Source organism: Oryctolagus cuniculus, chromosome 4, assembly GCF_964237555.1.
Source record: "Oryctolagus cuniculus chromosome 4, mOryCun1.1, whole genome shotgun sequence".
NCBI lineage: Eukaryota > Metazoa > Chordata > Mammalia > Lagomorpha > Leporidae > Oryctolagus > Oryctolagus cuniculus.
Genome location: NC_091435.1, coordinates 31,768,536 through 31,788,005, shown reverse-complemented (window position 1 = coordinate 31,788,005; position 19,470 = coordinate 31,768,536).

Here is a 19,470-nt window from a genome sequence, read left to right as displayed (position 1 = left end):
TAATACTGATACTGATCATGGGAAAATCTAACTGCTCTTTTTGCTCAGATTTTGAGAATTATATTCATATATTGTACTTGCGATGTACTTTTGTTATTATGAACTCTCATTACTGCTGAACTCCACCTGCAGCAGGCACTTATAAAATGAATGGCAGTTGTTATCATATGTGCCCTGCCTTTGATTTTGATCCTAATCACTCTGAGCATGGGGTTGTGCAATGAACAAGTAGATTCAGAATTCAACATCATAATGCAGTTAAAAACTAAATCACATTCATGTAAAATGGAGACGTTCCAAGAATTTTATGATCAGCTATGTGGTAGTTTGAGTTCCTGGTTATAATATCCAAGGCACTCTGTAGAACAAAGTAGCAAATAGATTGTCTCTCTATAGCATTTCTTGTTATGAACTGGAACATTAGCTGGAGAATGATACCAAGACCTGGTCTTCCATAAAACTGGAGAAATTTCCTCAGTATAACTTGGCCTTATGTAAGCCTCTTTTTAAGGTGCATTCCACAGGATCAAAGTGAGACTCCATTAGGTACTCCATGTGATGCAAGGAGAGCCAGTGTTTGTCTATGAGGGCATTTACAAAGTTTGATGGAAAATGAGATGAAAAAGTAACTTTATTTTGGCAAAAAAAAATTTTTGAAATCCTTGCACGTGAATGGGTCTTAAATTTTTCATGAAAAATGCATATTACAAAAAACCCTATGCATGCATTGCAAAAGTGTTTTCATCAAACTAAACTTTATCTTCTTATTCCAGGTTTTTGAATCAACTTTTATGAAGTTCTCTTGTGTAGTTCAGATCATATCAACACTTGGATGATAGGTCTAGTTATGTAATATATGACATTTGGAAATCAATATAAAGTAAATAAATTCGTATCTTGCAAAACGTGTTACCATATATTGTTCTCATTGTTAAAAAATTTGCATAACACAGAAAAGAACTCTGAGTCAATAAATATTTTAGACTATTTGGATTCATCTAGCATTTGTTCCTTTCATAGAGACTCCCAATTTGCTATTTCAATACCACCTTACCTTTGTGTGTTTCTTTGTAGAATCATAAATAAGAAGCCTTTTCCTTCTCTAACCAAGGAACTGGCAGTTGACAAGATAGAACAATTAGTCTGGCTCCCCCAGCACTTCGGATGTTGAGTGAAGTGACAGGAAGATGAGTGGGATGAGGGTGAGGGATATAAAACATTTGGTGCTCATTTGTCTTGATAGACAAGGTAGGAAAGATGGCTGAGTAGATCTCTGCCTGGTTTCTAGTCTTATCCTTTTTCTAGAATTTCGTTATTTAGATTCTTTTGCCTTCCTGAGCCAAAGCTGTCTTTGTGTTTACTACCAAAGGATCCTAATTGATAGAGTGGGCACATAAATTAAAAAATGATTTATTTCAGCCAGTCTCCCAAAATACATATATCACACTTTTTTTTTCTGATTTGTGGTAACTAATATATTGAGTACAAAAAAATAATGCCTATGACAGAAATTGACATTCTGAGATCTCTCTATTTATAGCCCTTTCTATACTCCTGAGACACAGCGGTTTTCTACTTACTACTTATTGAATTCTTTATTTAGTGGAGGATTAATCTTACGATTTATAAAGTAAATTGGAAGTATGTCATCACAAAATTTAAAAGAAAAACAAGAAAGGAAGAAGGAGGGAGAGAAGGGGGATGAGAATATGTTCTTAAAACTGTATATATTAAGTATAAAAAAATCTGTTCCCATTATATAAATAAATAAAAACAAAAAATAAACAGAAAAATGTCTATTTCACATCTATATCTATATCTATATACACCTATAGCATGTATACATATTTATATATTTATATAGACATATAATATGCAACCTTCATTATTCCTTTAGGTTAAATCTTTTCTTAAAATTTTTATTAATATGAAGCAAACAAATTTTATGTATTTTGTAGATACAGTCCCAAGAAGATAATCATACTTTCCTCCCTCCCTTTTTCCTTGCCTCTTTAGAAGTAGAATTTCTAATCACACTGTCTTCCATTGGTTTTTCTATTTACTGAATGTCCCAAAGAATGATTATAGTAATTATGAGAATACCAACTTCTCTATTTCCTTTCCAAAACTGTTTTTATTTTATTGTCAATTTGATAAGAAAAATAACATATTTTAAATTCATATTTCTTATTTACTAACACTTTGAAAATATTCATCTGTTTTTTGGTTCCTCAGATATCTTTTATGAATTATTTCCTGTACATATTCTTTCCTAAAATTTTTCTATTGCTATATGTGTCTTTGCCTTATTTATTTGAAAGAGATCTTTATAAATTGAAACATTAGCTTTTAGATGAAGTAGTTGCAAACATTTTTATAATTTATCATTTGGCATAAATTTTCCTTTGACATGCAAAAAATTTAAATTTTTTAAATAGAAGGTTTCTTCATCTTTTTCTTCTCTGGTTTTCATCTTAAGGGCTAATCTTAGAAAAGCGATGCTACCCAAACTACCTAAAGTATTCATCGTTATGTGACTTGTTTAAACTTAATCATATTATAATTGACAGTTGTTATTTTACTGTATCATGTGAGGCAACAATTTCATTTCTTCTTCATAAATGATTACTTGAATATGCTAATATGTATCAATAACATGTTTTGAATGATTTTTCCTTTCCTGCTTATTTGAAATGCCCCCTTAGTACGCAAAGCATGGTCCAGAGAGCTGCAGCATCAGAACCATCCGGGAGCTGGTTAGGAATGCAGACTCTTGAACTCCACCTTAATTGACTGAATCAGAATCTTGATTTAAGCAAGATCTCCGATATTTGTATGAACATTGCTCAAGAAGCAGTGTTTTTTTTTTAATAGAAAGCTTTTATTTAATAAATGTAAATTTCATAGGTACAACTTGTGGATTATAGTGGTTCTTCCCTCCATACCTGTCCTCCCACTCCTAAACTGTCCCACCTCCTACTCCCTCTCCCATCCCATTCTTCATTAAGATTCATTTTTAATTATCTTTGATACAGAAGATCAACTCTATACTAAGTAAAGATTTCAACAGTTTGCACTCACACAGGCACACAAAGTATAAAGTACTGTTTGAAGACAAATTATACTGTTAATTCTCATAGTACGACACATTAAGGACAGAGGTCCTCCCTGGGGAGCAAGTGCACAGTGACTCCTGTTGTTGATTTAATAATTGACACTCTTATTTATGATGTCAGTGATTACTCGAGGCTCTTGTGGTAGAGCGAAACTCATTACTTTGAATTTTTTTAAAAAATTTGCTGTTTTTTCATATTTATTCTTTAAGAAGAGCTTTATAATTATATGTTCAAATCCCAAAAAGGATTCTTTGGGTTTGTTGTTTCTTGGAACAACATTGATATATCGTAGGCTCCATAAGATGTTTGGAAACTATGTGCCTATTCCTAATTTATTCACAACTTCCCACAAGCAACAGATGTAAATTAATCAAAGGCTATTTCAAGGCCTATTGAGATAATCAAATTATTTGTCTTACAGATGTGACATATTACACTAATGGATTTAATAGGCTTTTATAAATGAAATCACTGATGCATTCCTGGGATAAACTATTTGGTCATGTTTGTTTTTCTAAAAATAATAAAGTCCAAGTAGCATTTTTTTTCTTTTTTGATATTTTAAACTAACATAAATATAGGCCCAGATCTAATTCCCCCCACCCAGTGGTATGCAGCTAAACAACTTTCCAAAAACAAATCCTAAATATAATTCCCTCTTGAGATGGCTTTTCTTGACATTTTATTTATTTTTATTTATTTGAAAGGCATAGCAAGAGTGAGAGTGAGAGCGCACACATGAGAGAGAGAGTGAGAGAGTCTTAGATCTGCTGGTTCACTCCCCAAATGTCCGCAACAGTCAGGTCTTTCCCATGGGTGGCAGGGACACAAGTACCTTGGCCAACATCTGTTGCACACCCAAGGTGCACATTAGAAGGAAGCCAGTTTGGCTACAGATGCACAACTTGATCCCAGATGCTGTCTGACATGGGACTCCCAAGTGGCAGTTTCACCAGCTGTGCCACAAAACCTGACCCTTGAAACTGTTTTTGCTGCATCCAGTAAATTTGGTGTTTGTATTCCCATTATTATTTGTAACAAAGTATTTGAAAATTACTCTTTTGGCCTCTTTGAACCATAGGTTTTTCAAGAGTATGAGGTTTAATTTTCATATTTTAGTGAATACTCTAGTTTTCCTTCTGTCATTGATTTCTATTTTCATAGCCTGTGGTTGGACAAGTTCCTTGAGATGATATCAGTCTTCCTAAGTCTGTTACGATGTGTTTGGTGCCTACCATATAATCTTTCCTGGAGAATAGTCCATGTGTATTTGCAAAGAATGTTCTTCTGTTACTGTTGAATAAAATGTTTTATATACGTCTGTTAGATTCATTTAGTTTAATGTGTCATTCAATTACAATGTTTCCTTATTAATTTTATTTGGATGATCTGTTCACTGTTGAAAGTATCATATGGAAGACCCCCTACTATGATTTATTACTATTTATTTTTCTGTTAATATCTATTAATATTTGCTTGGTGTGTTTAAGTGCTGCAATGTTGCATGCATATATATTTATAATTGATATATCTTCATGATAAATTGAACTCTTTTTCATTTTGTAATTATTTTTTTTCTTGCTTTCTATACGTGTCCTTAAAGCCAAACTGAATCACTTTCAGGCATCATAGAGTTAGATCTTGTTTGTTTTTTCATTCAGCAAGCCCCTGTTTCTTTTGATTGGAGAATGGAATCCATTTATATTCAAGCTAATTGTTGATTTTTTTCTGACTGTTTTGCACACCTTTGTTCCTCCATTTTTGCTTCCTGTTTTCCTTTATGTTATTTTGGAAGCAGTAGGCTTTGATTCCTTGCTCTTTGTCTTATAGGTTTTTGCTTTCTGATTATATACCACGTAGGTAAACTATCCTATAGTTACAAGTCTATTTTAAACTGGTAACATGTTAATTTTGCTGGTGTGTAAACTTTTACTTCCTCATCTATTTTGATTTTTATGCTATAATTTACAACCTTCTACTTTATGTGTGCATTAACAAATTTCATGTAGAATTATTTTAAATAATTTTGTCTTTTACCTCATATTAGAGTTATAAGTGATTTGTATAACACCATTGCAGTACTGGAGCACTTTGAATTTGCCCACATACTTATTTTCCAGAGAGTTTTGTACTCTCATATATTTTTATGTTACTAATTAGTATTTTTTCATTTCATTTAGAGAACCCTAATATTTCTGTAAGTGGACCAAGTGGTGATGAACTCTCTCAGCTTTTGTTTATCTGAAAAAGTCTTTATCCTGCTTTAACTCTGAAAGACAGCTTTGCCAAGTAAAATATGGCTGTTTGGCATTTTTTTTTCTGTCAATACTTTGAAACAGCCATTCCCCTCCTCAAAGTTACTGCTACAAAAATCTCCTATTAGCCTTATGAGGCTCCGTTTGTGTGTTATGAACTTTTCTCTCGAGGCTTTCAAAGATCTGGCAATCTCTTTGTCTTGGCTTTTGAGAGTGTGACTACAGCACATCTTAGTGAAGACTTCTCTGGGTTGATGCTGGTTGGAGACATGTAAGACTCATTCACCTATTGTTCATGTCCCTTTCCAGATTTGGAAAGTCTTCAGTCATTACTTGTTTTAAAAATGTTAGTCTCCTTTTAACTTTCTTCTTTTCTTAAAACTGTTCTAGCATGAGCTATAACACTTTTGAAAGTGTTCAATAAATTCATTAACAAATTTCATGTAGAATTATAAATATATGAATTCATATATTTATTGAATTCCAAATCCATTGAATTCCATAAATTCAATAGACATTTTCCCTTTTATTTTAATTCTGTCTTCTTCTCTGACTGGATATTCTCAAATGACCTATTTGAGTTCAGAGATACGTTTGCCTGATCAGATGTTTCTGCTCTCTATTGCACTTTTCTTTTTACTCACTTTCTTCCTCAGCTGTAAATTTCATTTGGTTCTTTTAAAACGATTTCTCTATCAGACATCCATTTTGGTTTTTTCATTGTTTCTCTGATACTGAGTTAGAAATCTCTCTGTTCACTTGTAGCTCACTAAGCTTTCTTAATTACAGTTTTGTCAGTAAATTTGTAGGTATTTAGAATAGGCTACTGAAAATTATTGTGTTTCTTTAATAGTTTCATGTTGCCTTGGTTTTCAATATTTCTTGTTGTGCTCTGCATGTATTTGTGCATTTGATAAAGTGGTCACCTTTTCTAGACTTCACAAATTGGTTTTGGTATGAAATGATGTCCTCCTGAGGGTGTGTAAGGGCATCAACTGGGGGCGGTAGTGCTTCCGGCTCCAGTGAGGGTTCAACGGCATGGTCTCCGTAACTCTGTCAGGCACCCTCCGTGTTGGTGAAGGGGTCCTCATCAGTCAAGGCTATTTGTGTCTTCACAGGCAGTGGGTGCTTGGGGATCTAAATTTGTGAAGTCTATTGGGTCTTTCTGATTTCTTTTCCCCCAGTGTGGGAAGTTGTAGCTGATGGAATTCATGTTACCCCTGGTTTCAGAACCTGGGCACAGTCACAGTGGTGGCTGCACTGGTGTCTGACGTGTGGCTCCCATGGAGCAGCTATGGAGCCAGGATCTGGAATAGGAGCATGTGTGGTTCCAGGATCGAGCACAGTAGTGGCACCTGTGTCCTGGGAACTGCTGGCACATTAGTTTGCATGCACGAGGCATACGTGAGTTCCTGGGGAGCCAGAGTTGGGAGTTCTGACAAGCCAGAGCTCCAGTGGCTCTGGGGTCTGGTGCTCAGGTGTTCCTGCTGTGGCGATACTCTGTTGTCCTAGAAATAGGTACGCACAGAACATCCACACAAGTATATATAGAACAACCTGTGTTCTGGGCATGGTAAGCTTCTTGTGGCTGTGTCTGGAGTGCAGAAGCTCATGCAGCACTGGATGACTAAGTCACAGTTTTACATGTAGATAAGGAAGCTTTGGCAGTGTGCAGGTAATCACACGGCAGCAATGGAAATAAAGTCCTGACCAAAGGTGAAGATTTGAGCATGGGGCAGTTCCACGACTGCGCAAAAGCTGCTTTTTGGGAGGCGAGGTGCTGTAGCATTTTTTCCCTCTCCCTCTCCGTCTTGCTCTCTTTCTCTGCTCTCTGCTCAAGAGGTGAGCAGTCTCTTGTATGGCTGTTGGTAACTCCAGTGGCGAAAGCTACCATTGTATCTTTGGAGCAGAAATCCGTGAAATCTGCTGAAATCCGTGCCGATGAACATTAAGGAAACCTCCACCGCAGAAGCTGCAGGGAGTCTGTAGCTACCGGTGTTGAAGGCCATTGAGGTCCTCAGTGCCAAGGACCACAGTGTCACTTGCCACACGGTTTTTACTCATGCTCCTTTCTGATCTACTTCATTCCTTGCCTCTCCAGACGTCTCAGATGTGCTAATCTCCCAGTCTCTCCAACAACCATTCCGTATGGTTATTCTGTGGGTTTTTTTTTTTTTTCTCCACTGTGATGTTGTACGTTCTTAAATAGACTCTTGACTGCTCCCAGGTTTTAACTTCATTTGTAGGGGCTGGCGCTGTGTCGTAGCAGATAAAGCCACTGTCTGCAGTGCCAGCATCCCATATGGGCTCTGCTCGATTTCCAATCCAGCTCTTTGCTTGGGATAACAATAGAAGATGGCCCAAATCCTTGGGCTCCTGTACCCACATAGGAGACCCAGAGAAGCTTCTGGTTCCTGGCTTAGGATCAGCGCAGCTATGGCCATTATGGCTGTCTGGGGAGTGAACCAGTGGATGGGAGACCCCTCACCCTCACCCCGCCTCAAACTATAACTCTGCCTTTCAAATAAATAAATAAATCTTAAAAAAATTTATTTGTACATAGCTGTGTGATTTGGGAGTGGGAAGGGAGAATGACGGCTGTTTTCTCCTACTCTGCAATGTTCTTGATATCACACTCCAGGAAGGTTTTTAAAGCTAAAATGTTTTATTGCTTTTTGCAGGTAAAGGAATTGCTGAAGAACTGAGTGCTTTTAAAAAAGAATAACTAATTTTAGACTCTCATTATAGAATAATTAGAAAGACTAAATTTAAGTAGCAAAAGAAAAAATAGATGTAAGAGACAAAAAGTGAATATTTTCCTGCTTCTGCAAATTCAGGGCTTTGCTAGGTAGCCTCTAAATATTTTAAATTGCAAATTCCTGGCATTCCTCTCCCCAAAAAACATGAAAATAATATCTATCTGGAGAATTATTTATTAAGACCAAAAGATTTGTCTTCAAGATCAGGAATAAGAGAAGAAAAAAATACTAAAAAAAATAATTAGGCCTGGAGAAAAAAAAAGTAAGACTATTCCTATTTGCCAATGACATGATCTTATATAGAAAGCCCTAAAAAAGCTGGAAGAAATATTAGAACTAATAAATAAACTCAACAAAATTTAAGGATATAAGATCAATCTATACACATCAGTTGCATTTCTATACTATAAGTGAAAATATACAACTGAAATTTGGACAATATTACTCAAAATAGGATTACAAATATTAAAACACCGAAGGATAGATTAAATGAAAGAAGTACAAGACTTGTGCTTTGAAAACTGCAAAATAGTGTTTTGCAGAAATCAAATATCTAAATAAACACAATAACATTCCGCTTAAAGTGTTGGAAGACATAATATTGTTACAGTGTTTACATTCCACAAATTTTTCTGAAGATGGAAGTCAAATCCTCGGTATTTCACCTGCTTTTTTTTGCTCTTTTTGAAGAAATGAACAAACTGATCCTAGAATTTATATAGAATTAGATTTGTGAAGGCAAAAAAAAAAAAAAGGCACACAAAAAAAGAAAGTTTGGATAATCACGTTATACTTTGAAATCTTTGTACAAAGCTGTAGCAATTAAGACCCAATGCTAGTGCCACAAAAGTAGGTATACAGAATAGAGTTGAGAGTCCTGCCAGTAAATCCATATGTTAATGGTCAATTGATTTTCCACAATATGGCAAAGCCATACAAGGGAGAAAGAATAGTCCTTTCAACAGAAGGTGCCAGGACAAATAGATATCCATGTGACAGAATAAAAATATTTTGAAATATTTGTTTTCAAAGAATGAAGTTGAATTCCTACCCCATAATATGCAGAAGAATTAACTCAAAATGGATCAAAGACCTAAATGTTAGAGCTAAAAGTTTTAAATCAGAAAGAAACAAAGTTGCAAATCTGAAATGCTTTGGATTAAGCAATAGTTTCTTAGATATAACATCAAAAACATAAGTACCAATTATATAAATAGATATATTTGATGACATTAAGTTAAAAACTTTTGTGCTTCAGTGTACAGAATATAAAATGAACTCTTATGACTCAACAGTAAAAAGATAAATAACCCAATTAACATTGAGCAGAATATCTGAGTAGACATTTGCAGAAAAAGATATAAAAATATCAAAGAGATATATAAAAATATTCTTAGAATCATTAGTCATTAGGGCAATGTAAATCAAACCTATAATGAAACACCACTTCTTCCTAGGATAGTGATAACAATAACATGTTTTCAAAGGAAAGAACAAGTATTAGTGAGAATGTGTAGAAAGTGGAACTCTAATGTATTGCTGATAGGAATATAAAATGATGTAGTTTTTACAAATATGGAAAGCCTATTTGTGGTTTCATGCAATGTTAAATTAAGTATGACCATCTATCCAAGCAATTCCACTGCTGGTTTTATATCCAAGAAGAGGAAATAATGTGTTATATAAAACCTTATATGCAAAAGCTCATGGCAGCATTATTCATAATGGCCAAAAGATGGAATAGACTAGATAAACCAAATGTGGAATATCAAGGCAATGGAATATTATTGAACTACAAAAACATGAAGTCCTATTCATACTGCAACACAGATGGACCTGAAAATGCTATGCTAAGTGAAATCAACCAGACATGAAAGACCACACAGTTTATGATTCCGTTTATGAGAATGCTAGAATAGGCAAATACCTACAGACAGACAGTAGATAAATGACCCTGAGGGGATTGTTGGGAGAAGTGGTTGAGACTGATGGCCAATACACATAAAGTTTCCTTTAGAGGTAATGGAAGTGATCTGGAGCTAGACAAAGGTGAAAGTGGTGCAACTTAACGGATACATCTAAAAAAAACTTTGGGTTGTACTCTTTTAAAATGGTGAATTTTGCCTGGAAGTAGATCCACTCATTTATAGGCAATTGATTTTTGACAAATACACATGGAAAGGACAATACCTTCAATAAATGGTGTTGAAAAAACTGAACATAAACATGCAAAGGAACAAAATTTGATGCTCTTCTCACACCATATACAAAAAACAACTCAAAACGCATTAAAGACTTAAACATGAGACCTGAAGCTGCAACAACACTAGATAAAAAAGATAATGAGATTGAATCAGCCAATCAAACAATAAACAGATAGAAAAGAAAGCTTATATAATGGGAGAAACTACTTGAAAACCAAAGTCATTGATACAATAAGAAATAAATATCCAAAATACATTAGGAACTTCAGTGACTCCATAGTAAGAAAAAAATATGATTACAGAAAGGGCAAGGGATGTCACTAAACATATCACCCCCAAACGTACAAAGCCCTAGAGGTATATGAAAGAATGCTCAATATCATTAATATCAGAGAAATGCAAGTTAAGATCAGAATGAGATAGAATGATGATTATTTAAAAGATGAAAGACAACAAACATTGATGAGGATGTGGAGAAAATATATTATAGATATAAAATGCTATTATATTTTATATGTAAAATATAATGTACAAAAATATGTAAAATAGGCCAGCGCCGTGGCTCACTAGGCTAATCCTCCGCCTAGCTGCGCCGGCACACCGGGTTCTAGTCCCGGTCGGGGCACCGGCTTCTGTCCCGCTTGCCCCTCTTCCAGGCCAGCTCTCTGCTGTGGCCAGGGAGTGCAGTGGAGGATGGCCCAGGTGCTTGGGCCCTGCACCCCATGGGAGACCAGGAAAAAGCACCTGGCTCCTGGCTCCTGCCATCGGATCAGCGCGGTGCGCCGGCCGCAGCGCGCTGGCCACGGCGGCCATTGGAGGGTGAACCAACGGCAAAGGAAGACCTTTCTCTCTGTCTCTCTCTCTCACTGTCCACTCTGCCTGTCAAAAAAAAAAATATGTAAAATATATATAAAGCACTATTCACTTTGAAAAGGAAGGATATCCTGTCATCTGCATAGCATGGATGCCTCTTGGAGGATACATATGTTAAGTGAAATAAGCCAGACACAGAAAAATAATACCACATGATCTTATTTGTGAAATATATATAAAAAAAATGGAATCATGGAAGCAGGAGTAGAATGGTAGTTACCAGAGATGGAGGAGTTGGGGGAGTTTGAGGAGGTAGTGTTCAGAGGACACAAAGTTTCAGTTAGATAGAAGAAATAAGTTTAAGACCTACATGGTGTCTATAATGAAAATCAGGAAGCTGGCAGAATTAATGGAATACTTGAAAATTTAAGTCCATTCATTGCAGTTTGACTGCTAATCATGATGTGAATTACCCTTGCAAATAAGGAGAGTCCTTCATTGGTTTGGGTCGTTATGGGAGGCAGTATTAACAACCGAGGATAGCAGAGCTGTTAGTTAGATACCATCTCACAGGCTAAGTTTCAGAGAAATGGATGTTCCAGCTTGAATCTTTGACTGTTAAAATGTAAAAATATAAAAAAAATGCAGGAGCAGTGTGTGACGCCATCCTGAGTCCAGCCTGGTGTCCTCATCAGCCTATTTCTATGGGACAACTTGGCCTCTGTTCTTGTCTATCTACACTTATTTTGTTCTAATCTATTTTAGAAAATTATTTTCCCAATCACCAATTAATTAAGGTAGCTTCCATATCTTTCCAATAAATTTCTCTTCTTCTCAAGATTGGTTTCTGTTGTTCTCTACCAAAAAAGTTAATCAGAAAGATTGCTAGATGTTCTTAGTTTTCTTTCTTAATTGCTTTTGAAATCATCTCTTTGTCTCAATTTCCATCATTGCTACTACAGTGGCATTTTCCCCCTGCAAAGGCATAGCTTCCTACCTCTTCCATCTATGTCCTTGCTGGACCTTCAGAGTACATCTCATACACTGTAACTGGAGGGAGGGCTTGAAAACATGAACTGATCACATCACTGTGCTTAAACCTTTCAATGGCTTCTCCTTCTTTAAATAAAGACCAGCTCCTTGTGTGGCTTGGTATCTGTTATTCTGCATCAGTTTAACCCTTTGCTCTCTCTGCTCCAACTTTGCAGGCTTTTGTTCAATTTTTCATGTGAGTCTTCCTGCCTGTTGCCACAGGATAATTATCTGGAATTTATCCCCGTTCATTCAACAAATATTTGAGAGTGCCTTTCTCCTAGTTAATTTCAACTCAACCTTAAGACAGAAGCTCAAACAGTCTCTGAATCCTCAGTGAAAGCCAAGTTTCTTTGTTATAACCCTTTGTTCTTTCACTTGTAATTATTCATTCGCGGGTGTGATTTTATGATCCTTTGTTTCTCTCAGTAGTCTGTAAGCTTTGGGTGATCAGGAATCATTATCATTTTACTTTCTGTCTCCTGCTGTTTCCTAACACAGGGCATGTAAATTACCAAATAGTCTATTAATATTCTTAAATAAAATATGTATCACATAATTCACAGAAAATAACAGATTTAGAGGACTATTATCACACATACTTATAAAATTAAATCATATAATTTCTCTTTGTCATTGTATTTTGTTCATCAGTGCTAGTTTACCAGCAGATACTTAGAAGTTACTGTTTCCCTGTCATTTGTGTTCTCATCCTTGCTTCTTTTGCTACTTTACTTCTTGCACTGTACTTCTTACAAAAATGATGCTTGAGATAATGAATCTCAATTTTCTTGAAGTTATTCAATTTAAAGCCAATCCTCTTAAGTCCTTCTAAAGACTTCCAGACTGACCTCCACTAAAGAAAAGAAAAATGCTTATCTGAAGAAAAACATGGCAGCCTTCCTATTGGAGATTCTTCATCCAAGCTTGACATATAGAAATACTCTTTCTCCCCCTGAATTTTACTTAGTCATAAGTTTTTAGCTCAAATTTCAATTATAAAAGCTGACAAACATTTAGTGCTGAAAAAAATAAATAGCTCCTTCCAAATAACACACTGTTCTTTGAGAAAGATCACTTAAAATATCATATTCATCTCAGCTCCATTATCAGTTGTTCTAAATGTCTCCTCTGGTTCATTTATCTCTGTGATCATTGTTTTGATCCATATATTGGCATTTAGACAGGTGGGACAGATGGACAGTCTGAAAAAACTACACATGTATAAAAATGCACACATTATACTCCTACTAAAATATTCATGATAAAGGAACCAAATTCAATGTGTTCATTTTTATAATAACTTTAAAGAATTCATGTTTAATTAAAAGTGATATATAAATCATGCTGTTTGCTAGCACTATTGACTGTGCCGTTCCCATTCTGCCAAACTTAATATAAAATTAATTGTTAATTTTCAGGCCAGTAGTCCGCTTTTCACCAAGACATATGCTGATTGCTTAGACATGAATCAGTGAAATATTAAACTTCATAACTGAGTGCTCTCTTTTGTGATGCCTTAAAGTAATCCTCAAGGTTTAACACTACTCTCAACGGTAAGTTTGCTCCAACTATACACTGAACAATATTTTGCAATGTAACTTTCAAGACATGTCTATGCATCAAGTCTATTTCGCATTCACTTGAATGGTTACTATTTCACTAAAGTGCACTTAGCATTAAGAGTACTTTGACCTTGTAGGGTGGCAAAGAGTGGCTTATTTTTTGCACAATCACATGCACAACTGTGGACTAATCTAAACTTTTCCCACTTTATAGTACTTGAAGACTTCTGGGTTAGTCTGACCTAACATAAACAAATATAGCATTTCACCAGCCTTTCACATGCCTGTCTGAACAAAGCTGCAAGTTGAAATAGCCACCAACTCCAAAGTAAGTGATGATTAACTTAGGGAGTACTTGGCTCTATCTTTTAAAAGGTTGACATGACCTTGAATGACAAAATGATATTACTAACTTATATTGTATGCATTTTATGTGCTGCTGGGATAACAGCTATTTCACTTTTTGGAGGCTAGTCTGAAAAACTTGACCAGTGTTTTTCTGGCATTGCACTCTGAATGAGAGTCTTCAACTTTACCGAATGGCTTTTTACTTCTACCATTTTTTTTTGGACCAGGTAATAAGGCACATCAACCCTCTTATTAAACAGAAACCCACTCCATTTTTCTCATATCCAAAAAATACTTTTCAGTACAAAGATACTTCAAAAAATCTTGAAAAATGAAATTAAAAAAGATAAGTTTATTTTGGTGCAAAACATTTCTGAAGTCCATGCAGTGCTTTTTTTTTTTTTTCCAATGAACTTTTTAAAGACCCTTCATATGCTGTGATTTCAAAATTTTTGCACCAAAATAAACTTTTCTTCAAAGTTATTTGTTTATTTTCTTTGAAAGGCAAGAGAGAGAGAAACAGACAGACAGGCATTTATCTTTTAATCATTCGTTCACTTCTCAAATGCCTGAAATATTGAGGCTGGGACAGACAGAAGCCAGAAACGATGCATTCCATATGCGTCTCCCAGATGGATGGCAGGGACTCAGTTACTTCAGCCATCACCTGATGGTTCCCAAGGTGCACATTGTGAGGAAGCTGGAATATGGAGCAGAGCTGGGACTTGAACCCAAGTACTCCAGATATGGGATGTAGATGTTCCAAGTGGCATCTTCATCTACTAGGCCAAATAAATGTCTGCCCCATAAATTTGTCTTTTAATTCCATTTTACAGGAACTTTTGAAGGATGCTCACACCCTCATCTCATGAGTGACATGAATGGAACCTCAGCTTTTCTTGTCTCTGCAGCGTGTTCACAGAGCATTGAATCCTATGGAATCAGGCTAGTCATGTCCTTGTCCATATCCGGCGCACTCAAGCCTCTGTACTCCTAACACTCCCATGACCTGGTTCATCTTCTTTCCACCTGACATTTCTACCTCCCCTACTCAAGCACTCCATATTTTTGTGATTTTCTTTGTGCCTCATTGTCGTAAAGAACAAAACCCGCACTTGGGAAATGCCTCCCTAAACATCTGTCATGAGGCTCTCCTACACTTCTTAGAAATTCAACTTTAAACTCACCATGTATTTTTCATTCAGGAAATCATGTTGGACTACATACAATAATGTAGCTATCATACACCATGAATTCAATCTATTTATTTAAATAAATGATTGCCAAGGTTTAGTAAATCATTTCCGCAGTACATTATCAGTAGCCCATACCACAAACATGACATGGGTTGGAAAGCACTGACTGAGTCACATTGAATTCTGTGTATCAACTCAATTCCACAGTAATCCAGACTATATTCATTTATTTGTTTATTCACTCAATGGTTATTCATTGCCTGGACCAAACATTGTGCAAGGTGTTGGGACTATAAAGACAGCTAGAATAAAGTCCTTGTTAGCAGAATGAGCATGGTGTGTTTCTCAGTTCTTTGAAGTGGCTATTTCTGTACTTTTGTGTTGAATTGATGTGAAATCTTAGAATCCTTCTGAAGGCAATTTTCCAAGTAATGACTATGAATGTATTAGAGATAACATAAGTAGATATTTCAGGGGTAAGTGTTGTGGCACAGTGGGATAAGCTGTTGCTTGTGACGGCGGCATCCCAGATTTGAGCGCCAGTTCTAAGTCCTGACTTAGAACTTGGCTTGGCTTCCCATCTAACTTCCTGTTAATATGCCTGGGAAGGCAGTGGATGATAACAACAAGGACTTTAACCCCTGCATTCATGTGGAAGATCAAGATGAGATTCTCACTCCTGGCTTTGCCCTGGCCAAGCCCTAGCTCTTGTGACCATTAGGGAAGTGAACCAGCAAAAGGAAAATATTTCTCTCTATGTCTCTTGATCTCTTCACTCTGTCTTTCATAAATGAAAAACAAGAAAGAAGAAAGGAATAAAGATATAATAAGGAAAGAAAGAAAGAAAGGAAGGAAGAAAAAGTTTTACAAAAGAGCATACATAAACAGACATGTAAATCAATCATCAGTTCAATATAATTTGTAGTGTGAGATAAATATTATAGGATCAAAATTTTATTATTAATAAAATATGTAATGTCTGTAGAATACCATTGGGTTATATGTGAGAGTCAAAGAAATAGTCTCTGAATAAAAAGAACAAAGAAGAACCAGTGTTATGGTGCAATGTAGCTACAACTTGTGATGATAGTATCTCATATCAGAGTGCTGGTTTGTGTCTTGGCTGTTCTGCTTCTGATCTAGCACCTTGCTAATGTGCCTGGGAAAGCAAAGAATGATGATCCAAGTTCCTAGCCCCCTGCCACCAACATGGAAGACCTAGATGGAGTTTCAGGCTCCTGACTTTCGCCTGGACCAATCCTGACTGTTGCAGTCATTTGCAGGGAGTGAAATAAAGGATGGAAGATTTCTTTCTCTCTCTCTCTCTCTCTCTCTCTCTCTCACACACACACACACACAGCCTTTCAAATAAATAAAAATTTAGAAGGAGCAAAACATTTTGAAATAAAGATAAAATGCATTCCCAAATAAGAAACAGAAAATGAATCTCTTTGTAGATATATCACCATGAATTCCCTCTATTTTCTTTATTTTAAGTTATTATTTAACCGACTGCACTCTGACTTCTGATCTATGCCTTTATCTAGGATTTTGCTGGCATCAGCAATCATTTCCAAGTACAAAGAGCCCTTTATTCTCTGCATTTTGCTCAACTTTTTCATGGAAATTTAATATTAATGATCAACACTCCTATTTCCAAGCACAGTACTTCTAGTTCTCTTAGCTTTTTAACAATTCTCATCAAAGATATTTTGATTCTTTTCCGCCTTCTTTCTCTGATCTTCGGTATTCCTCCCAGTCTTTCATTTTTTTTTTTCTCATCTCTTATCTACCTGTTTTGTTTTCTCCATTCTCATGGTAGCTATACTGAACAATTCCAGTAGGCACCACTCACTACATAGTCTAAGAGAACAGTGTCCCTCTAAGTTGTACAAGGCACAAACTGCAAGCCAAATCACACGCATAGTTGCTCTCCAGTCTCTTTCTGGTCTAGACACTCAAGCCTACTTTCTGGAATTCTTTCTAGTTGCATGAACTATGTTCATGTATAATTCCAACTATACAATTATACCTAAATCTTTACCTGTATCCTGCATACTCCAAGGCCCTGGCTTCCTGATTCTAACTTTCTACTGGACAGCTCCATCTGGAGATCGTAGAGGTTCCTCTTCACATCATGTACCAAGCTTCACTCATCATCCAACTCTCCAAATCTCATTCTCTCCACTTGATTCCATATTTTAGTTATGAAAGCCATTGCACATTTAATTTCCCAAACAAGAAATTTAGGAGCCAAATTTTACCCCCCCTTTCTCCATCTAAACCTAATCAATCATTGTATCTTTTCATTTTTAACTTTGATAATGATGATTTCTTGCAAAATGCTTGCTTCCTTGTTAGACTATAAAATCCCTTTGGGGCAGAAATCAGGATTCTTAGTCATTTATATATTTAGAATATAAATAAGTGATTAACATACAGAATATACTCAATAAAATCATAGAATTAATTTGTAACCCTAAAGTTTATGTGTTGAATATCCAAGTGGATTTTTAAAATATACAGCGCTGGGCCGGTGCCGCGGCTCACTAGGCTAATCCTCTGCCTGCAGCACTGGCACCCCAGGTTCTAGTCCCAGTTGGGGCGCCAGTTCTGTCCTGGTTGCTCCTCTTCCAGGCCAGCTCTCTGCTGTGGCCCTGGAGTGCAGTAGAGGATGGCCTAGGTGCTTGGGCTCTGCACCCGCATGGGAGACCAGGAGAAGCACCTGGCTCCTGGCTTTGGATCGGTGCAGCGCGCTGGCCATAGCAGCCATTTGGGGGGTGAACCAATGGAAAAGGAAGACTTTTCTCTCTGTCCCTCTTTCTCACTGTCTAACTCTGCCTGTCAAATACATATACACAGCACTGGGGGATTCTCCTGCAAATACATACTTTAGTGTACATTTCAGTAAATCTGTTTATGAAGCTAATGGGAAATTGAAGAAAATATAAACTATGTTTTCCAGTTTCTGAAATGCACAATTATCATTGCACAATTACAATGATTTGAAATGGTATTAGTCACTTTGTCCATCTACAGCTCTTTACGATTACAAGGAGAGAAAGGCACTTTTGATTTCTGAAACTCCAGTTGCTTCCAGTTTCTACTGCCTTCTGCTTATTCCCATAATCTTGAAAGTAAACTGCTGAAAAAACACTATCAAAGCCTTAGAGACACCTTTTAATAAGACGTTAATAGTTATCAAATCCCATTTATTTTGGTTACCAACACAGTCTTTTCTTTCTTTCTCTCTCTCTCTTTCTTTCTTTCTTTCTCTCTCTCTCTCTCTCTCTCTTTCTTTCTTTTTGACAGGCAGAGTGGACAGTGAGAGAGAGAGACAGAGAGAAAGGTCTTCCTTTTGCTGTTGGTTCACCCGCGCACAGCGCTGATCCGAAGGCGGGAGCCAGGTGCTTCTCCTGGTCTCCCATGGGGTGCAGGGCCCAAGCACTTGGGCCATCCTCCACTGCACTCCCAGGCCACAACAGAGAGCTGGCCTGGAAGAGGGGCAACCGGGACAGAATCCGGTGCCCCGACTGGGACTAGAACCATGTGTGCTGGCGCCACAAGGCGGAGGACTAGCCTAATGAGCCGCGGCGCCGGCCAGTCTTCTATTTCGTTCCTGAAAATGGACCCATTAAAGTCGATCAGCCGAGCCAGCCGCCTGTCGGGAAGGTTGCTCCTCCCTTTCTCAAGCCACATTCACCCTAATTCCCTTCATTCATCTTTTCCTGGCACTTTGCAAGATTCAACTCTACTTTTACTTGTCCCAGACTTCAACTTGGTTTTCTTTTCATTAAATCTTCAAACTATTTTTATACTTTCCTCAGTTGTTTGCCTTCATTTGGTTTATGGAAGCAGAATCCAAAATTCAGCGGAAGGAAGATTGACTAGAGATTGCAGGCTTAGGAAGGATGCAGAAGTCACGTGGGAGAAACATCAGGAGTTTGAGGCAACGTCTTTTTTAGATTCCAGAGCCAAGATCCTACAATGGAGTCCTTCCAATACTCTCACTGACTTCACCCAGGCCATGTTATTTAAAATGTACTTCAACTCATCCTGTCATGTATCATGTAATAACTGTGTGGCTAGTATACACAGAGGCTTGAGGGATTGTTCAGAGTGTAATATAGTTCCTACTCAAATGGAGCTTCCAGTACATTCTTATGGAAAAAAAAACCAGGC